This window comes from Phyllobates terribilis, unplaced genomic scaffold, assembly GCF_046119375.1.
Source record: "Phyllobates terribilis strain yellow unplaced genomic scaffold, ASM4611937v1 Scaffold_9__5_contigs__length_417890890, whole genome shotgun sequence".
In the NCBI taxonomy this organism is placed as follows: Eukaryota; Metazoa; Chordata; class Amphibia; order Anura; family Dendrobatidae; genus Phyllobates; species Phyllobates terribilis.
Genome location: NW_027362769.1, coordinates 228,363,204 through 228,385,477, shown reverse-complemented (window position 1 = coordinate 228,385,477; position 22,274 = coordinate 228,363,204). Strand labels below are relative to the sequence as shown.

The 22,274-nt window shown below is 47.3% G+C and overlaps 1 protein-coding gene across 3 annotated transcripts in view; it reads right to left on the bottom strand.

Annotated features, from left to right (window-relative positions):
- Window positions 1-22,274, bottom strand: part of LOC141160938 (uncharacterized) — a 265,431-nt gene that overhangs the window by 57,788 nt on the left and 185,369 nt on the right. The window contains exon 1 of one of the 3 annotated variants that reach the window (XR_012250584.1): window positions 6,473-6,601. The exons of 1 other annotated variant lie outside the window; for it this stretch is intronic. The gene's annotated coding sequence lies outside the window, so the exon portion shown is untranslated. Of the gene's footprint in view, window positions 1-6,472; window positions 6,602-22,274 lie in introns of those variants that run through there. One more of the 3 variants, XM_073645734.1, reaches the window with a different exon arrangement.

The following is a 22,274-nucleotide window of genomic DNA, read 5'->3' as shown; positions in this document are numbered from 1 at the left end:
TATGAAACTCCACCAATTTTGCCATCCAAGAATAATGAAGACCTAAAAGAAAAAAGTGTCGAGTCAAAGCCTTCTAAGAAAGATGGAGAACTTCATGATGATCAGCAACCTGACGTTTTGATTTCGCATACAATCATTAGAAGAATTGGTGCGGTCAGAAGAGTTCGAAAAGCTGCAAGAGAAGGACTTGAAACATAGGCCAAGAAAATGTTGAAATGTTCCAGTCAAAAATTACCCGAACCTAACATTGGACAGAACATCAGAATCAGAATTCCAGACGTCGACCGTTCAAAAATGGACCCTAAGTCGATCATTGCGATTATTATAAAAAAAGATGACATTTGACATTTTTGAGAAGTATTTTCCTACATAAATGTTTCCTATTTGCATTCAGAATTACATAGTTTTGAAGTTGCGTTATTCTTGTATTTGCGGTAATTTGTCATTTTTGAGAAGTATTTTCCTACATAAATGTTTTCTATTTGCATTTTCCTATTTGTATTTGTTCATTTGCATTTTGAAGAATAAAAATATTTCTAACGATTAAGGCCATCATCAGAGTCGGAAATTGCGTTTAGTTAACTTTCACCACCATCATCTGCTGGTAAGAGTCAGAATTCTGTGACTCAAAGTTACTTTTACCAACACATGCTGGTAGTTACTTTTACCAACACATGCTGGTAAATGTAAAGATTTACCAATTCGCCCAGGTAAAAGTCCAAAATCGTTCGTTTATATGGAATACATCTGACTTTTACCAACGCTGTTGAGAAATGTTAAGATTTACCAAGACTTCACCGGTAAAAGTCCAAATTTACTTTTCATTTTGAGCTTTTACCGACGGCCTCGGTAAATGTCCAGATTGACTGGTAAATCCTAGGTTTTACCGGCCTTCTGACTTTTACAGTAACACATACGCTACAGCTGGCTATAAGATACAGTCTGCAAGAAGGACATGCTGCTGCACTGATTGGCAAGGTGATAAAATTGGCTACTGTTGCCAGAACCCCTAAAGTTGACTCAATTTTGAAGAGACGTGCTGGAAAAGGCGCAATTATTGATCAAGCCACACGATGGGGCAGTACTTACTTAATGATTCAGCGCTTGGTTGAACTGAAAACCTTTCTTGTAGACATGGCTAACCCTCAACTGACGCTAAATGAAAGTCAGTGGAATCAGGTGACTGAGCTGGATAAATTGCTAGAGCACCCATTTACAGTGACTAAAAAATTACAAGCAGAGGACTTAACTCCAGGTATTTTCTTAAAGGAGTGGAAGAACCTGATGTTTCGCCTGTCCCAAAGAGGAGGGTTAATTGCAAGTGGCATTGCTACATCAATGAAAGGGAGAGGAGCTACTATTACAAAATAACATTATTTTGGCAGCTGTTTATGTAGACCCAATGCATCGGATTCTTCTAGATGATCAACAGCTAACTAAAGGAAAAGAAGCTCTGTTTGAAATAGCAGTAAGGATGAAAGGGTTGCAGAACAGTCAGGAGGAACAAGAAGAATTTGGTCGTCCTGCCACATCTTCACCCTCATCATCAACTGATGAAGAATTTAATTTAGAAAAATATTTGGATTACAAGGACCGTGCAAAGCGTTCCCGCATAGAAGAAGAGTCATCCCCATCAAAGAACACAGCCAGTACATTTCAGCAGAATTTTTCATGTGCACTAAAAGAAATTGAGAAATTTGACCGTTCATCAAAAATAACAGTGAAACAAGCGATTCCTCTGTATCCTGACATTGTCAGAGATGTTGCCCGAGTGGTTACTGCTTTGCCACCAACCAAAGTTAGTGTAGAGAAGTTGTTCTCTGCTCTCAAAATAATTAGATCAGATTTGAGGGCATCCATGAAGGAGGATCTGACAGAGGCAATACTTTTTCTGAGGACAAATTTATAGATTTCTTATTATTAACTGCATAACAGTGTTTATTGCATATTTACTTACAAGAGTTTAGAAAAGTTTATAAAAGTTATTTGCTATATTCTAATTGTATTCTAATAAATATAGTTTTTGCTCTAAGTGGTCTGATTACTTATATGATGGTGAGAAACTGAATAAGCACGATGTTAATATTTTACAACAGTAAATTTATTGTTACGAATTGGCCATTAATGAAGGAGTCGGAGTCGGAGCCGGAGTCGGAACCTGATAAAATCCAGGAGTCGGAGTCGCAACTGTGGCTTACCGACTCCACAGCCCTGGTATAAAGACAAGTCCCTCTCCCCCACATATAGTATACAGTATATAGACAAGTCCCCTTCCCCCAGCTATAGCATACAGTGTATAGCCAAATCCCCTCCCCAACATATAGTATACAGTATATAGCCAAGTCCCCCTCCCCCACATATAGCACACAGTATATAGCCAAGTCCCCCTGCCACGCATATAGCCAAATCCCCCTCCCCCACATATAGCATGCAGTATATAGCCAAATCCCCTCCCCCACATATAGCATACAGTATATAGCCGAGTCCCCCTCTCCCACATAGAGCATACAGTATATAGCCGCGTCCCCCTCCCCCACATACAGTATATAGCCAATAATAAAATACGTCCCCCTCCCTCATGTATAGCATACAGCCATGTCTCCCTCCCCCACATATAGCCAAGTCCCCCTCCCCCACATATAGCATACAGTATATAGACAATCCCCCTCCCCCACAAATAGCATACAGTATAAAGACAAGTCCCCCTCCCCCACAAATAGTATACAGTATATAGCAGTCCCTCTCCCTACCTATAGTATACAGTATATAGACAAGTCCCCCTCCCCACCTATAGTATACTGTATAAAGACAAGTCCCCCTCCCCCACATATAGTATACAGTATAGAGCAGTCCCTCTCCCCCACAAATAGTATATAGACAAGTCCACCTCCCCCACATATTGAATATAGTATATAGACCAGTTCTCCTCCACCAAATTTGTTACATTGCACATCTCAATTGCACATAAAATAATATTTAATAATGTAAGCTAAGCTGCTTCCCCTCAGTCTTCTGTGCTCACAGGAGTCACTGTCCTCTTGAGATCCGGCAGCTGCTGCACCCTGGGTAATGACTCGGCACCAATCACAGCACAGCCTCATCCAGTGCCTACTCTCAGATGCCAGAGAGGTGTTATTGGTTGCTGCTGTGGTGACCTCCCTCTGCCCCAGGCCACAAGATCTCATTGTAATGGTGGGGGAGGGGTGTTTAAAACTGGTCTGATTGACACCTTTGCAGGAGGGGTGTCACCACACTAATTACCTATGCACTGACTGCTGGTTTAATCCTCATCCATAGTGGCACACTCCCTCCTTCCCCTTCTGTGCCTGCATCAGACTGACACCTGTGCAGGAGAAGTGTTACTGTCAGGGACTCCTCTCCTGCACTGATGTCAGTCAGACCCTGACACTTTGCATGAGCACAGCAGGGGAACAAGGGAATGTGCTGCTATGGATGGGGACTAGCCCAGCAGAGCAAAGTTGAGCAAGGGTTGGAGGGGGAGGAGCCTTCCTTCTCTTGCAGTGCGGGGCCTATCGGGGTATCCTCCGATTCCCCAGCAGGCCAGTCCAAGCCTGCCCCAGAGTATAATTATATCAAGAGGGGCAATTCCCAAGAACATGATCATCAATTTATATGTAATTCTTTATAGCTGATAGGTCAATTACCAAGGAAAACTAATGCAGGCAAAAGATAAACCTAGGGCTAGTTTGGACAAGGCTCATAATCACATAAAATGTGAGTAATTCGACTGAAGAAATGCTAAATACAGCAGTATGTATGAAATTTATTTAGTCAGAGCACATGTTCCTGTGCGGTAGGAGCTACCTAAACAGGTATAGCACAATCTAGGCAGCATATATAAGATAAGTTGGATTAACACACATTGATACCTTGGTATGAAGTACCAGCAATGGGCCAGAGGATATGACTATGTTTCTGAATTTCAAGTAACTGTCACTTTGTCACATGATCCTATTTAGTATTTCTATTTAATTGTTAATGGGCTATACATGTGGATTTTTGTGGTGTCCCTAGTTGTTTCAATCGTGCACATGACTCTCTGTGTCTTTATACTCTGTATGTAATTTCATGGATTTTTATTCATATATATGTAATAAAGATTTATATTTTTATATTCTGGGATTATACGTCGTATATTTTTCCTTGCAAGTTTTCTATGTTTAGTTTGCGATGCCCACCCTCTGACTATCCATAAGTCCTCCTACTATGGCCTGACACCAATGATATGATGTGGATTCTTCTGTGGTATAGTATTTTTCCCAGAGTATAATGCAGCCCTCCCGCCAGAGTATAATGCAGCAAACCCACCAGCGTATCATGCAGCACTCCCCAATATAATGCAGCCTCCCCCACAGTAAAATGCAGGCCCCACCCATAGAATAATGCAGGCCCCCCAGAGTATAATGCAGCCCCCTGCCAAGAGTTTAATGCAGCCATACACGCTGGGAGGAGGATACTGGGGGCCATACAGGCCAGAGGTGAGGATGATGAGGGCCATACATGTCAAGGGTGAGGATGATGAGGGTGCATGTGCTTTTTTCCTTTGTGTGTGAGCGTGCGTGTTTATTTTCCTGTTTGAGCGTGCATGTGTATTTTTCTGTGTGTGTGAGCGTGCATATTTTTTTGTGCATAAGTGTGCGGGTGCATTTTTCTGTGTGCGTGCATGTGCATTTTTCTGTGTGAGCATGCGTGTGCATTTTTCTGTGTGAGCGTGCATGTGCATTTTTCTGTGTGTGTGAGCGTGCGTGTGCATTTTTCAGTGTGTGAGCGTGTGTGTCTATTTTCCTGTTTGAGCGTGCGTGTGTATTTTTCTGTGTGTGAGCGTGCGTATTTTTCTGTGTGTGAGCATGCATGTGTATTTTTCTGTGTGTGTGAGTGTGCGTGTGCATTGTTCTGTGTATCAGCGTGCGTGTGCATTTTTCTGTGTGAGCATGCGTGTGCATTTTTCTGGGTGTGAGCATGCATGTGCATTTTTCTGTGTGCAAGCGTGCGTGTGCATTTTTCTGGGTGTGAGCGTGCGTGTGCATTTTTGTGTGTGTGAGCATGCGTGTGTATTTTTCTGTGTGTGAGCATGCGTGTGCATTTTTCTGTGTGTATGAGCGTGCGTGTGCATTTGTCTGTGTGTGAGCACGCGCATGCATTTTTCTGTGTGTACGTGTGTATCTTGCTATGTATAGTAGAGATCGGATGATCGCAGCTTCAAGTAAGAAATACAGTATAAAGTGAAAAGATATCTAATCGCAGCCTGTGCGATACTCCCCAGACCAATGTATCCAATCCCAGCCAGTGTGATACTCCCCAGACCGGTGTATCTAATCCCGTCATCATGTGCGATACACCCCAGACCGGTTTATCTAATCCCATCATCATGTGAGATACTCCTTAACCCGGGGTATCTAATCCCGTGCGATACTCCTTAGACCGGTGTATCCAATCCCATCATCATGTGCAATACTCCCCAGACCGGTGTATCTAATCCCGTCATCATATGCGATACTCCTTAGACCGGTGTATCTAATCCCGTCATCATGTGCGATACTCCCCAGACTGCTGTATCTAATCCCGTCATCATGTGCAAAACTCCCCAGACTGGTGTATCCAATCCCAGCCTGTGAGATACTCCCCAGACCAGTGTATCCAATCCCAGCCTGTGCGATACTCCCCAGACTCCTGTCATGTGCGATACAGCCCAGACCGGTGTATCTAATCCCATTATCATGTGCGATACTCCTTAGACCGGTATAGCTAATCCCATCATCATCTGCGATACTCCCCAGACTGATGTATTCAATCCCATCATCATGTGCAAAACTCCCCAGATCGGTGTATCCAATCCCGTCATCATGTGCGATACTCCCCAGACCGGTGTATCCAATCCGGTCATCATGTGCGATACTCCCCAGACCGGTGTATCTAATCCGGTCATCATGTGCGATACTCCCCAGACCGATGTATCTAATCCTGTCATCGTGTGCGATACTCCTTAGACTGGTGTATCTAATCCTATCATCATGTGCAATACTCCTTAGACCGGTGTATCTAATCCTGTCACCATGTGCGATACTCCCCAGACCGGTGTATCTAATCCCGTTATCATGTGCAATACTCCCCAGACCGGTGTATCCAATCCCAGCCTGTGCGATACTCCACCGGACCGGTGTATCTAATCCTGTCATCATGTTCGATACACCCCAGACCGGTGTATCCAATCCCATCATCATGTGCGATACTCCGGTTTGGGGACTACCTAATCCCATCATGCGATACAATACACTGAGCCCTGTTGCTAGATACGTGTAGTGTATCATGTACTGTGAATAATCCCAGTGTGTGATACATTCCATGTATCTAACCCCAGTTTATGATACTGTTAGCAGCACCAACTCTGTGACACTGTCAGTCACCAACAAAACGGCTCCATACTGTGATCCTAAACTTCATTCTTTCTTACCTTTTTGCAAACACCCAGAAGGGGAGGAGACATCACACCCATGAGAGCAGATTCAGCTCAATTTACTGCAGTCATAATGTGAGCTAGTTGTACACTAGGCTTTCATGGCAAATTTCAGCAGCTGTTCCCCCTAGTGTTTAAAAGAGGAAATTGTTATGATCTGCTACAAGAACTAAGGAAAGATAGGAAAACTGTCCCTACAATAGGACTAAGCTGATTCCCTATGATGCAGCGGGCAACCTGTTCCTTGTGAACAGACCTGCCTTCGTCCTCAGCTAGTCTTGAACGCAGACCAATAGATATAAGGGAGGGGTCCCTAAAAGTACTAAGGACTGGAACAAAATTGGACACCTCCTAGCAGAAGTTGTAGCGGAGCAAAAAGACAAACAGACAAAAATACTTAGCGGGCCAAGGACCAAGCAAACTATAGAGATAGGTACAAAGCACCTGGCTAGATTAAGAGTCAAAGTAACACTGAAGTCCAGCAAAGCCAGAAACGCGGAGCTGGAATAAATAGGCAGCAGGTCACGTGACCACAAAATAGAAAAAAAACTAACAGGAGGGTTCTAACAGTACCCCCTCTTCTATGAGGATCCTCCGGATCCTCCAGGCCCAGGCCTATCAGGAAACCTCCTGTGAAACGCTCTGATAAGTCTAGGAGCAGAGACATCATCTACCCTTACCCAGGAGTTATCCTCAGGACCGAAACCTTTCCAAGCGACGAGATACTGCAATCTCCCTCTATGCCTTCTGGAATTCAGGATACGAGAAATTTCATATTCACCGTCATCCACCACCGGAGGAACTGTGACAGTGGCATCCCTATCCGATACATCAGCTTTTTTCAACAAGGAAACATGAAACACCGGATTAATCTTCCAGGAACCTAACAGTAGACTGGTTAACCACCTGAAGCGTCTTAAATGGTCCCACAAACTTCGGACCCAATTTCTTAGAAGAAATCCTCAACCGCAGATTCTTTGAGGACAACAAAACCATGTCACCAACCGTAAACAAAACCTCTTGACCTTTCCTGTTAAAATACTTCTTAGACTTTTTGTTAGCCTCTTGAAGGTTACAACGTACATCAGTCCAAACTCTCTCCAAATCACCGGAAAAATTCTCCTCCTCCGGCACAGCCGACCCCAATTTGGAGAATGAACCAAACGAGGGTTGTCTCCCAGTACAACAGAAAAATGGAGAACACCCAGCAGAAGAGGATGTATGGTTGTTAAGAGCAAATTCAGCAAGTGGCAGAAACTCAGACCACCCCTCTTGATTGTCTGCCACAAAACAATGCAAAAACTGCTCAACATCCTGGTTCTTTCTTTCTGTCTGTCCATTAGACTCAGGATGATACCCAGATGAAAATGACAAATGGACTCCCAATCTGTCACAAAAAGCACGCCAAAAACGAGCCACAAACTGAGGTCCCCTATCAGAGACAATGTCGGTGGGAACGCCATGGAGTCAGACAATTTCCTTGACAAAAGCCTTAGCGAGTGTCTTAGCGCAGGGTAGTTTAATGAAAGGAACCAAGTGACACATCTTGCTAAAACGGTCCACGACCACCCAGATGACATTGAAACCCTTGGACACAGGAAGGTCAGTAATAAAATCCATAGCAAGATGCGTCCAAGGTGCACTAGGAACCTCCAGAGGGCAAAGCAACCCCGCAGCAGGAGCATGTGAAGCCTTTGATCTAGCACACACAGTACATTGACGCATCCATTTAATGATTTCCTTCTGCCACCCAGGCCACCAAAAACTGCGACCTACCAGTCTCTTAGTCTCAGAAATTCCTGGATGACCTGCCAACCGAGACTCATGATACTCCACAAACAACTCTCTCCTAAAGATTCTAGGTACAAACAACCTCCCATGGGGAGTGTTAGATGGGGCATCCTCCTGGGCTTTCAGAATCCCATCTTCCAAAACGGAGTCAAATGCAGCTATCACAACACCTTCCTGTAAAATGCTCTCCTCCTCCTCGGTACCAACCATGGGAGAAAAGCTGCGAGATAAAGCATCAGCTTTAACATTCTTAGTACCCGGGATGTAAGTAACAGAAAAATTAAACCGTGAAAAAAAAAGAGCCCACCTAGCCTGACGGGCATTCAAGCGCTTGGCAGCATCTAGATAGATCAGATTCTTATGATCAGTGAAAACCTGAATGGGAAATTTAGCACCTTCCAAGAAATGACACCAATGTTCAAATGCGAGTTTGATAACCAGCAATTCCCGATTACCAACATCGTAATTAAGTTCGGTTTCAGAATTTTTTTTCGAAAAAAAAGCACAGGGATGAACCCCATCCTTGTTCTCCTGAGACAAAACCGCACCGACCCCCACTGAAGAAGCATCAACCTCGACCAAAAAAGGCTTGGTCTCATCAGGCTGCATAAGGATAGGGGCAGAACTGAACCTCTCCTTGAGATACACAAAAGCTTCAATGGCCTTCGTAGTCCACTGGACCGTATTCGCACCTTTCCTGGTGAGATCGGTCAGCGGCTTAACAATTATAGAAAAATTCTTAATGAATTTTCTGTAATAATTGGCGAAACCCAAAAATCTCTGTATCGATTTTAAACCAATAGGCCTAGGCCATTCTTGCACAGCCTGAGCCTTCACCGGGTCCATCTCAAAGCCCTCACTGAAGATAATGTAGCCCAAAAAACTAATTCTCTGCACAGCGAACTCGCATTTCTCCAGCTTAGCAAAAAGTGAATTGTCACTTAATAACTGCAATACCTCACGTACGCTCTGCCAATGAGACTCCAGATCTGGCAAATAAATCAAAATGTCATCCAAATACACCACCACATTCTTACCAATCAAAGGTCTCAGGATGTCATTAATAATGTTCTGAAAAAACGCTGGTGCATTGGTAAGACCAAAAGGCATAATCAGATTCTCAAAATGACCCACCGGGGTGTTAAAAGCAGTATTCCATTCATCACCCTCCTTAATTCGCAACAAATTGTATGCCCCCCGGAGATCAATTTTAGAGAACAACTTGGCCCCCACTAACTGGTTAAACAAGTCAGGAATTAACGGCAGTGGGTAGGAATTGCGTACGGTAATTTTATTAATTTCGCGAAAGTCCAGACATGGACGTAAACCGCCGTCCTTTTTTTTTACAAAAAAAAATCCAACAGCCACAGGTGACTTAGAAGGTCTAATGTGAGCAGCAGCCAAACTCGTCTGTATGTATTCCTCCAAGGCCTTTCTCTCAGGGATAGTCAGATTAAATAAGCGACTCTTGGGAAGAGTAGCTCCAGGAACAAACTCAATGGTGCAATCATAGTCCCTATGAGGAGGTAGAATTTGCGACTCCTCCTCTGAAAAAACCTTCCAAAAATCCTGAATAGGTACAGGTAATTCCCCTCTTTCCACAGCAGCAATGCGACCGTTACAACATTTATCATAACACTTAGGACTCCAAGATTTAATCTCATTAGTAGACCAGTCCAGTAAAGGATTGTGCAGTTTTAACCAAGGCAAACCTAAAACTACTGGAGAAGGTAAATTATTTAATACCACTAAATCCAAATTCTCAAGGTGAATACCATTAATAGTGAGGGGAAATTCAAAAACCTTGTGAGTAACACATTTCAAAGGAGTGTTATCAACAGCAACCACAGAAATAGGAGATGACAAAGGTTTAGGTTCCAATTTAAGTTTTTCCAAAAATCCCTTGACAATCACATTCAGTGTAGAACCACAATCCACAAAAAATTTAAATTCAATCAACTCCTCCTGCAATGAGGTACTCCCTGAAAGAAATACTCCCTTAGAGTTTAAAACAAGCCATACGGGCGTAACTGACCTTTTTTTTTTCTTTGTTTAACAGAAGCTCACAGTTCTTAACAAAATGGTCAGATTTACCACAATAAAAACACAATCCCTTGGAAAACCTGCGGTCTTTTTCCTGAGAGCGGAGTGACATCGCCCCAATCTCCATCCGTTCTCCGTCGTCCAAGCAGACCCTCTGATGACTAGGAGCTGCCATAGCAGGAGTTTTCTCCTCATTAACCCTGGCACGCAGTCTCCTGTCCACACGTATAGCTAATTGCATGGCTTCTTGCAAGTTTCCAGGTGCAGGGAAAGCAATCAGCAGATCCTTAACCCTTTAACTTAAACCAGCAAGAAACAAACATCTTAATGCCGAATCATTCCATCTCACTTCAGAAGACCACCTTCTGAAGTGTGTACAATAATTTTCAACATCACCTGACCCCTGCTTTAAACGTCTCAGTTGTGTCTCAGCAGAAGAGACTCGATCAGGATCGTCATACAACAACCCCATAGCAGAAAAAAATCCTCCACTGATCTAAAACATGGATCATTAGGTTGGAGAGAAAAGGCCCATCCCTGTGGTTCCTTGCGCAAAAGTGACATGATAAACCCAATGCGCTGTGATTCATTCCCAGAGGACTTTGGTCTCAAATGAAAATATAACAAAAAAGCATTTTTAAAGGAAAAAAAATCTTGTTGTTTACCATAAAAAAAATCAGGCAGTCCTACCTTTGGTTCAACAAAATGCGCTCCAGGACAGCTACTCACGTGTTGCTGGAGCTCGGCCACCTCAAGAGACAATCCCTGCAGGCGTTGAGCCAATTCCTGAACAGACACCATGCTGAACTCCGGATCTCTTTCCTAGGATATCTTTTTTTTTTTTTTGATTTTGGGCTGGACTTACTGTTATGATTTGCTACAAGAACAATACAATAGGACTAAGCTGATTCCCTACGATGCAGCGGGCAACCTGTTCCTTGTGAACAGACCCGCCTTCGTCCTCAGCTAGTCTGAACGCAGACCTATAGATATAAGGGAGGGGTCCCTAAAAGTACTAAGGACTGGGACAAAATTGGACACCTCCTAGCAGAAGTTGTAGCGGAGCAAAAAGACAAACAGACAAAAATACTTAGAGGTCCAAGGACCAAGCAAACTATAGAGATAGGTACAAAGCACCTGGCTAGATTAAGAGTCAAAGTAACACTGAAGTCCAGCAAAGCCAGAAGGGCGGGGCTGGAATAAATAGGCAGCAGGTCACGTGACCACAAAATAGAAAAAAAACTAAAAGGAGGGTTCTAACAGAAATACCAAATCTTTTAAAATTATTTTTCATATTTTACTTCATTAAAAACAAATGATAATATTTTTTTTTAAATAAAAACATTAATACTTTACATTTTTTTAATTGTTGAATTATTTTTTTATGGCACCTTCCCTTTAACAGTGTTAATAGATTCCCTTTATGTTCTTACTTGACGGGGACTTGAAACTGTGATTGTTAGAAATACAAAAATGGCAAAACTAGGGTGGGGTGATTTCATTAGGCCATGATGACACATTAGCACCCAGTGATCATGTTAAGGAGGAACCAAAGGGGCGACGGAGGGGGCCTCTAAAGCAGTTAAACAATATTTAAGGAGTTAAACATTCAGCAATTTAATGAGGGCATTAGGCGTAGCAGCAGGAAGAAGTTATCATGACAGTAAGGGTATGTGCCTCAGGACATAGCAGTGTTTTGGACCCAGTGTATTGTCGCTACGTCCAAAACACTGCGTTCTAATCACGCAGGTAAATCCGCATGTGTTCAGTGAACAATGCGGAGTTACCACACCCTATACATTCTATTGGGGAAATTTGACATGCTGCGCCTCGTAAATCCGCGCCGCGGTGAGTTTACGGCGGCGTCAAATAGAAGCACAGTGGGCATGTGATTTCTATAAATCCATCCACTGTGCTTCTAATGTGAAATGCAGTGTTTTGGATGCAGCGCAGATGAGTTGCGTCCAAAACGCTGCTATTCCTGATCATGGGCACGTACCCTTTAAGATGACTCCAATCAGAGAAGACATCGCATGGGAGGTCACTGAATTTAACTGTACTGCAATTACTTCTCACCAGAGGCTGACAAATTGCTGTGCAGTTGCAGAGGGGTGTTGAACAAAAGAGGAGCCTCTTGTCTGGATGATGTCATTTCAGTAGTAGCATTCTTTGTTGAAGAGGTCTCTCTCTCTGTCACTCAGCAGGGGCCCACCAGGGATTTCACCGATACCCCATCAGGCCAGTCCGACCCTGATTGCAGTTGACGTACATTTCAGAACCTGTAAGGAAAGCTCCTGACTGATGAAAGCTCCTTTCAGCAAGGCATCCTTCTTTATTACATGGTTTCAGCTACAATAATGTGTGTTTTTTACCTAAATTACTTCATGTGTACACAGTCAAACAAATGATCTCCCAGGTTGTGATTTGCATTATACAAATTAACGTCTTGTTGCTTTAATCTTTCATGTTGCCAATGGACTTATTCCAAGCCTGTCGGAATGATAAAAGTTAAGCTGGTTCTGATATATTTACAGCAAGATTTAATTTTACCTAGGTATGATGGGACCAGTAGTTCATCAGCTTCACACAGTAATGTTATGTGGCAAAACGGCTTTCCAAGTTGGCTATAAAAAGTAAAAAAAGTGGGCTCCTCTCCCATTTAGTCCTCTGTGCCTAACTAGGGAAAGATATTACTTTCGTTGTAAATAAAAAATAGTAGAGTTGCAAAAAGTAGTGAACCCCTTAGAATTATGTATTTCTGCATTGAAAACTAATAACATGCGGTGCGTGAGTAAATTTTAACTCCTTCATGGCCTGGCGACTTTCCATTTTTTTCATTTTTCCTCCCCTGCTTCCAAGAGCCTGAACGTTTTTTATTTTATTTTTGTCAACATAACCATGTGACCGCAACAGATTACTGTTGCAACACGAGGTTAAATGGATTTTAAATTCTGATGCCCAGGGACCACTAGGTCTTAATGAAAAAATAGATCTCTCTGTTTTTCTATAATCATCTATACAATTTTGTGCTCTGTTCTATAAATTTTTATTCTATTTTCGTCATCGAATACTATTGTTGCTAAATCGCAAAAAGTATGACACTGTTTTTAATTGCACTGGTTGAAATGCACCTTCTTTTACTTGTGTCTGTAATTTACTTGTGTCTGTAATTTACTGGCTTATAAAAAGGCAGTAATCAGGTGTTCATTATACCTGGGACCTGTTGGAGCACCGGAAGGCAGCGAAACGGCCATCGTCCTCAATCTCACTCCCCCGCACACCCTTTGGGATTGCCATCCCAAGCCACTGACCAGCATGTTCTACTGGTGATAATAAAGGATCTCTTCCGATATATCGGTGAGTGCTACCTTTATTCTTTTCTTCAAATTATATGATTGATCACTTGGTAATGCACCACCGTTGATCTGGGAGCATACTGAAAGGTGAATTAGATTGGAACAGAAGTTGTGCCGCATTTGCTTCTCTTTGCATGTGAATTGTTGTAACTAGTTACTTAGAAGAAGGCACACCTCTCCTTGCTGAAAACCTAAAGCGTTACTTCACCATGGACTCAGATGCTCCAAATATCCAAAGTGGCTTACAAGTGCGACACCCCAGGGGTCTGGTTGCCGCAGTAATAGAGATATTATGTCTGAGAGCAAGTGGGAGGTTTCTCTGGTCAGGATCCCTAAGCATGCAACACGGTCCGCCCAGACCTGGGAGGGGAGGAATCTGCCCTTTTAAACTGGGTCTGGGGCGGGATTAGAGCAGTCAGAGCCTGGAGAGGGAAAGCAAGAACAGGAGCTCTGGAGGAGCAGAGGCAGAAGGCCAGGGGCTTTGAGCAGAGCTCGCCCTGGACAAGGACACTAAAACCGGACACAGGTGTCCGAGGCTGTGGGGACTGATCTACACCCAGCAGCAGAAACCAGCCGGCAGGGGATTCCAGGTCCTCTGGCCATAGAAGCCCGGAGGCTCAGTCACAGAGAAGGGACCAGCGCCGCCATCCAGAAGCGGAGGCTAACAGAAGGCCCCAAGTCACCAGCCATACGGGTGAGCACCACACGGTATACTCAGGAACGTGGGCTACTTGTAACCGCTGACAGCAAGGTAGCCAGGAAGAGTGCAGATTAACGGGGAGGCCTACAACTCCACCTGGCCAGGGGAACTCCTGCTTGCTCGCAGACTGACCAGGCCCCTTATACTAGCCAGTACTCCCGGGAGGGTCTGCCTTGTACCATCAGTAAAGACCCTGAACTGCACCTCACGTCTCTGTGATTCCTTGCCGCTCCAGCACGATTAGCACTGGGACCCTCACACCATCACTCCCATCATCTTCCACATTAGCTGCCCTGAGGCAATACTTCTCCCGTGGGGAGTCATCCCATACTCAGCTGCGCAATCAACATCAGCCTCAGCGGTCTGCAGCGCAGCGGCGGTCCCCACTGACCGCAATCCACGGGTGGCGTAGTCGGACACTTATTACCATACAAATAGACTGCCACTGGTTTGACCATCCTGGGCACGGACCGGGTCACCGCCACACGGAGACTACAACCCCCAGCATCTCAGCGATCCGGCTCCGGGTATTCCCCTGCACAGCACAGGCCCAGGGGGCGCGTCAACTTTGGCGTAGTCGGCAGTATTTCGTGCCCGCAACCACCGGGTACTGCGTGCCTGAAAAAGACTTTTGAACTTACCTGTGGTGAAGTTTCCCGCCATCCGGAGTCGTTTCCCGCCATCCGGAGCCGATTCCCGCCATCAGACGCCATCTTGGACCGTTTCCCGCCGTCTTCTGCCTTCTTCCCGCCATCCGCAGCTGCTTTCCGCCTTCGGACGACATCTTCGGGACGCCGCACGGGAAGAAGAGGGGCGTGGACGCCGAAAGCGCACGAGATCCGAAGCTCCGCCCCACGCTCCGCCCCACGCTCTGACGCTGCGCAAGGTCCTGGAAGGGAGGAAGAGCGACGCTGACGTCATCGGAGCGTGACGCCAGGTCCTCAACCCCGACGATCGACTGCGGAGCCGCGGCCTACGGAAGAAGAGCAACGCAAGGTAGGCCACGGTCCACTAGGGGGGAGGAGGATGCCGGACACCGAGGGGAGCTCCACTGCCACAGCCACCGCCAGCGCAACCGCTGCAACAGTCATGCCATTCAACATGCCCTATATCCCGGGGGCAACCTGGCTACCCCAGTACTCAGGGGAGTCACATACCCTAAATGACTTTAGAGAAAGACTGGATAGCCTCTTCCAGGTGTACCCCCTCACAGAAGAGCAAAAAGTGAGCATCCTGGTGGCCCAATTAATCGGGGCAGCCCAAAGGGAGGTAAAGTCCTGGCCACCTGGGAGGAAGAGGACTGTCAGAGAGATACTAGCCCGGCTGAAAGACACGTTTGACACCCGCACCTCAGCCAAAATAAAACTAAGATTTTATGGGTGCAAACAACGGGCACATGAAAGTATAAGAGACTATGCGCTAAACCTACAAGAGGCCCTGAGAGCCATTAGGCAGGCAGACCCTGACAGCGTGGGAAATGAAGATAAGCTGTTGACTGAACAATTTATTGAGGGTCTACTGTGCAATGCCCACCGAACCCAGTTGCGGGCAATGGCCTTACAGGACCCTGACCTGGACTTTGCACAGTTCAAGGACAGAGCCATCCGGGTGCTCCGAGAACCAGCACCAGGTGGCGCTGTGACCCACAGGCGCCCTGCTATCACGTACCACCAGGAGACGGCGCCCTTGTCTGCAGGGCCTGTGGGAGCTGATGCGCAGGCTTTGAACAATGACCCGGCAACAGACCTGCACCATCAGGTCCAAGAGCTGACTAAAAGCGTTGCCGCGCTAACCAGAACTGTGCAGTCTTTACAGGTCTCTTCTCCAGGAAAGATCCAGCTGGCATCCGGACCGGAGGACGTCCCGTGGCGCCGACTGAGGAGGACCCCACCGGCCAGAGGAAGACCCAGCGACAGATACAACGAAGACGGACGACCCATCTGCCGCCGCTGCAATCAACCCGGACATGTGGCAAGGTACTGTCATTTAAACGGGCACAACCTGGGGTAGAGGGCCAACCCCCAGGCATAAGACCATCAGGCCCATCAAACTGGCATGATAAATACGTAGGGGGACGTCCAATCTTGCCTGTGGTACTGAATGGCATTCCTATGAGTGCCCTACTAGACACCGGGTCACAGGTCACCACCATCCCGTACGTGCTCTTCAAGCAGTACTGGAATGACTCGGACATAACCCGCTACCCAGATGACGACCTGAGTATCATCGCCAGCAATGGTCAGCCCGTGCCGCAGGTGGGATTCAAAGAGGTGACCATTAAGATCGGTAAAGTCGAACTGGCGGCACAAGGACTGATAATAGTGGACATAGACCGTCATGAGAGTCACCCTAGAATAACCTTGGGAACTAATGTGATTGAAAATTGTCTTGCAGAGGTGATTCTCATTTTACAGCAGGTTGCCAAGAACGCCAGTTCCGGCCAGCAGCGTGTGCTCCAAAAAGAGATCCGGGCACTGATGAAGCGGCAACAGGTGGAACTATCTGGTGGTGAGATAGGTAGCGTGAGAATGTGTGACCCGTTCCCTATTGCCATGCCCCCAAAAAGTGAGATGATGATTTGGTGCCGGGCAGCTATTGGTCTAAGAGGTAGAGACTACCAAGCAATGGTAGAACCCGTCTACTCAGACAGTAGGCCCACCATTTTGACAGCACGGGGGGTGGTCGATGTACGCCATGGGAGGGTGCCCGTTCGCATCATAAATATCGGGGAGAGAGAAGTATACCTGCCCCGGTATGCCACGCTAGCCAAATTGTTCACCATAAACCAGAATTCTGTACAGGCCGTGGAACCCTTGCCTCCATCTCAACCAGAGGAAGATAACGGCTCTAAGAAACCAATGGAGGACTGGTGTCAGCAACTGCATTTGGGTACTGACTCCACTCCCTCACACCAGAAACAGGGAGTCTATCGGGTGGTTCGAGAGTACAAGAGAGTGTTTAGTAAACACCCGCTAGACTTCAGGCGAGTAAAGGGGGTAGAACACCACATCCCCACGGGAGACCATCCTTCCATAAAGGAGAGATACCGACCCGTACCCCCGGCACACTACCAACACGCCAAGGGGATGCTTAGAGACATGAAGGAGGCTGGGGTAATCAGGGACAGCTGTAGCCCCTGGGCAGCTCCACTAGTCTTAGTGAAAAAGAAAGACAACACCATGAGAATGTGTGTAGACTACAGGAAGGTCAACCGTATCACACACAAAGATGCGTACCCGTTACCAAGGATAGAAGAGTCCTTAGCTGCATTAAAATCTGCTAACTTCTTCTCTACTTTGGATCTCACTAGCGGGTACTGGCAGGTTCCTGTAGCAGAGGCGGACCGGGAGAAGACCGCATTCACCATCCCGATGGGTCTCAGCGAATTTAACTGTATGCCGTTCGGGCTCTGCAACGCACCAGGAACCTTCCAACGGTTGATGGAATGCTGTCTGGGACACCGGAACTTCGAGACGGTCCTGTTATACCTGGACGATGTCATCGTCTATTCCAAGACCTACGAGGACCACCTGAAACACCTGGCAGAAGTGTTTGAAGCTCTGGCAAACTACGGCTTAAAGGTGAAACCCTCCAAGTGTCACCTCCTGAAACCAAAGGTGCAGTACCTGGGACACGTGGTAAGTGCTGACGGAGTGGCTCCCGACCCTGATAAGATCACCGTAATTAAGGACTGGCCAAGACCCTCCAGCATAAAGGAAGTGCGGCAGTTCCTCGGGTTGGTAGGCTACTACCGAAGATTCATTCCCGGTTTCACCAAAATGGCAGCCCCTATGCAGGACCTCCTGATAGGTCAATCTCGGAAAGCCAAAAACCAGAAGCCGCCCTTTAGGTGGGAAAAGCTGGAAGAGGAGTCCTTTTGCCAGCTGAAGATGGCCCTCACGGGGGATGAAATCCTGGCATATCCAGACTACAGCCAGCCCTTTATCCTCCACACGGACGCAAGCAACATCGGGCTAGGAGCCGTACTGTCCCAGATCCAGCAAGGGAAAGAACGGGTAATCGCTTACGCCAGCCGAAAGCTACGGCCCATGGAGAGGAACCCTGAGAATTATAGCTCATTTAAGCTGGAGTTCCTGGCAGTAGTGTGGGCAGTGACCGAACGTTTCAAGCATTACCTTGCCTCCTCCAAATTCACCGTGTACACGGATAACAACCCGTTGACACACCTGGACACTGCAAGGCTCGGTGCCCTGGAATAGAGATGGATGGCCCGCCTGTCCAACTTTGAATTCACCATCAAATACCGGGCAGGACGCTCAAATGCCAACGCGGATGCCCTGTCTAGAATGCCGAACTTACCGGACGTAGGGGAAGATCCAGAAGATCTGGAAGAAGTTGAGCTCCCTGCGTTCCACCGTCATGGGATTACCCTGTATTCCCACCGTGTGGAGGACAGGCGCTCCGTGACGTTCAATCCCTTGCCCCACTACAACTGGGCGGAGACGCAAGACAGTGATCCCGCAGTCCGTTTGGTGAAGGAAATGCTGACCCAGGCCGATGCCTGTCTTGACCCAGACGCTCCGGAGGAGACCAAGCAACTGTGGAAGGAGAAAAGTAAGCTGTTCCTCTACAGGGAGAAGCTGTGCCGGAGAATGGTTAACTCTCGAACACATGAGTTGACCTGGCAGGTAGTGATCCCAAGACGAGACGCGGCTATGGTTCTGGAGGCATACCACAACGGAGCAGGGCATTTCGGATGGAAGAAGCTGGAGTTCTTGTTGCGTGAACGGTTCTACTGGGTAGGCATGAGAGGAGCCATCGAGAGGTGGTGCAGAGACTGTGGCCCGTGCCACCTGAGAAGAAAAGATCGAGCCAGCCAGAAGACTCCCCTGCAGCCCATCATCACCAGACAGCCACTGGAACTGGTAGCCCTGGACCATGTGAAACTGGCTCCAAGCAGATCTGGGTATGTCTACGTCCTCACAATCGTAGATCATTACTCCCGGTTCCTGGTGGTGGTCCCGGTCAAGGACTTAACGGCTCAAACAGCAGCTAGAGCCTTCCAGCAGCACTTCTGCCGTCCACACGGGTACCCGGACCAAGTGCTGACAGACCAAGGACCAGCCTTTGAAGCGGAGGTCTTCCAGGAGTTCTGCAACCTGTATGGCTGCAAGAAGATAAGAACAACGCCCTATCACCCTCAAACCAATGGACTCTGCGAGAAGATGAACCAGGTGGTGATAGATCTGCTAAAAACATTGCCCCTGGAAGAACGCAGTCTGTGGCCTGAGAAACTGCCCGATCTGGTGGACCTGTATAACCACATCCCTGTAGGTTCCACCAACTGTACCCCGGCTTACCTAATGAGAGCAAGACCTGGTAAGCTGCCTATTGACCTGGATATGGGAGTCCTGACGCCTGAGGACACCTCGCCAGAGGCAGACAGGGATACAGAACGGCAGCAGCAGTATCGGAAAGTACAGGAGAGCGTCGAGCGAAGTCTGTCTCAAGCTAGAGAAAGGCAAGAGAAGGCTTATAACCAGTATGCTCCCGCTGTTCCCCTGGTACCTGGAGAGCAGGTCTTGAAGAGGAAGAGGCGGCTCCACAAGTTGGACGACCAGTGGGAGAAGGACCCGTACACCGTACTGCCATCAAGCCATGAGAACCCAAAAATCTGCATAATCAGTAAGGATGGAGGAGAAGACACAGCCATTGTCTCCAGAGACCACCTGAAGAAGTGTCCCGAGCAGCTGCAAAGCCCTGAAGAAGATCAAGAAAACCCTCAACCCGCAGAGGAAAGGGAAGAAATGATCAGTACCGTACTCGGAGACTTTCCCCGGTCTTGGACACAAGTAAACGGCGCTGTCGTGGTACCCGTCCTCACCTTTCTCCAGCCAGCCCCGCAAGTGCCTACAGAGGAACCGGTAGAGCTGGAAGAGCAGCCGGCCCAAGAGGCAGAAGAGTCCACACCAGCAGTAAAGGAGAATCAACCCTCTGCTAGTAGTGAGCCTGCCGTACCCCTAGTGAGCCAAAGAGTGCGCAGAAAGCTGCCCAGCTTGCCCATAACACCTCCTACACCCTGTAGTGCAGAACCAGTTAGTGAGCTCCGTAGGTCCACTAGAGTCACTAGAGGTCAGATGCCCGCTCGCTGGAGAATCTAAACCAATGCACTGTAAAGTTGACTGTTTATTGAAAAATGTTTATGGTTTATGTTTGTTGCCTGTTCCTAATTATGTTTCTCAGTTACCCTGCAGATTTATTTGGACTAACAGGTTATGGACACTGAATAACCGGAACAGTTTTGTAGATAGTTGCACCTTGGTGCCTCTTGTGAAGACGGCCGCGGAAGAGAAAACCTGTCTGGCGTGGCCTCCTTGCGGCCCAAAGTAGTTAGTCTACCCTTGCAGCCACGCCCAAGGACAACGCAAGGGGTTTGCTTTGGACAGGTCCCCTATTCTGTGCCAAGACTTCGCCTTGTTGGGTGACATGGACACCCCCTTTGTTTCATAAACTTCACCTTGGGTGATATGGACACCCGGTCACGGAAACGCCGTGACCTCTACAGACTAAAGTTTCTTGTGAATATGTTGTCTTGTTATTGTTATACCTTGTATTTATGTTTCTTCAAAAATGTGTTTAGTCCCGGAGTACTAAAATTTACTAGGGGGGAATGCGACACCCCAGGGGTCTGGTTGCCGCAGTAATAGAGATATTATGTCTGAGAGCAAGTGGGAGGTTTCTCTGGTCAGGATCCCTAAGCATGCAACACGGTCTGCCCAGACCTGGGAGGGGAGGAATCTGCCCTTTTAAACTGGGTCTGGGGCGGGATTAGAGCAGTCAGAGCCTGGAGAGGGAAAGCAAGAACAGGAGCTCTGGAGGAGCAGAGGCAGAAGGCCAGGGGCTTTGAGCAGAGCTCGCCCTGGACAAGGACACTAAAACCGGACACAGGAGTCCGAGGCTGTGGGGACTGATCTACACACAGCAGCAGAAACCAGCCGGCAGGGGATTCCAGGTCCTCTGGCCATAGAAGCCCGGAGGCTCAGTCACAGAGAAGGGACCAGTGCCGCCATCCAGGAGCGGAGGCTACCAGAAGGCCCCAAGTCACCAGCCATACGGGTGAGCACCACACGGTATACTCAGGGACGTGGGCTACTTGTAACCGCTGACTGCAAGGTAGCCAGGAAGAGTGCAGATTAACGGGCAGGCCTACAACTCCACCTGGCCAGGGGAACTCCTGCTTGCTCGCAGACTGACCAGGCCCCTTATACTAGCCAGTACTCCCGGGAGGGTCTGCCTTGTACCATCAGTAAAGACCCTAAACTGCACCTCATGTCTCTGTGATTCCTTGCCGCTCCAGCACAATTAGCACTGGGACCCTCACACCATCACTCCCATCATCTTCCACATTAGCTGCCCTGAGGCAATACTTCTCCCGTGGGGAGTCATCCCATACTCAGCTGCGCAAACAACATCAGCCTCAGCGGTCTGCAGCGCAGCGGCGGTCCCCACTGACCGCAATCCACGGGTGGCGTAGTCGGACACTTATTACCATACAAATAGACTGCCACTGGTTTGACCACCCTGGGCACGGACCGGGTCACCGCCACACGGAGACTACAACCCCCAGCATCTCAGCGATCCGGCTCCGGGTATTCCCCTGCACAGCACAGGCCCAGGGGGCGCGTCACAAGCGGGACGCGAAAATGCGGGGGAGGTTTTTGCTGATTGCAACATAAAAGATGAACTGGAAGTGATTGGTACAAAAACATTAGAACACAAGATCACCTCCTTGGCAGAAAAGGAAATTAAATTATTCTGCACTGTGAAATCTTTTAAATCTTATGTGGACTCTAATCGCATTCCATGAGGTCTAAGGGTTTATAAAGAGATCTCTCAATTTAGAGAAGACGAATCCTTTCAAAAGGACTGGGACAAAATCCATCTGGAC